This window comes from Phaethon lepturus, unplaced genomic scaffold, assembly GCF_000687285.1.
Source record: "Phaethon lepturus isolate BGI_N335 unplaced genomic scaffold, ASM68728v1 scaffold13269, whole genome shotgun sequence".
In the NCBI taxonomy this organism is placed as follows: domain Eukaryota; kingdom Metazoa; phylum Chordata; class Aves; order Phaethontiformes; family Phaethontidae; genus Phaethon; species Phaethon lepturus.
This window is the reverse complement of record NW_010565603.1, coordinates 1,380-1,654: the sequence shown is the minus strand read 5'-3', so window position 1 is coordinate 1,654 and position 275 is coordinate 1,380.

Here is a 275-nt window from a genome sequence, read left to right as displayed (position 1 = left end):
GCCCCTTTGCGCCCCGCGGCCCCCCCTCCCCCCCCCGGGGGCCCCACAGGCAGCCGCCACCGTGTGAGCTGGGGGCCCCAAGGTGCTCCGGTCCTCAGGGATGGGCTGGAGGTCCTCCCTCACTGGTGTGGGGGAGGGATGGCCCCAGGTAGGGCTGGGGGCACTGGGAGGGCCCTGGGCAGGGCTGGGAGATAGTCCCTGAATGTTATCAGCCCATCGTCTCACCCGCGGTGGGACTCAGCCCTCCGGCGGGACAGGGAAGGGCCATAAAGGGC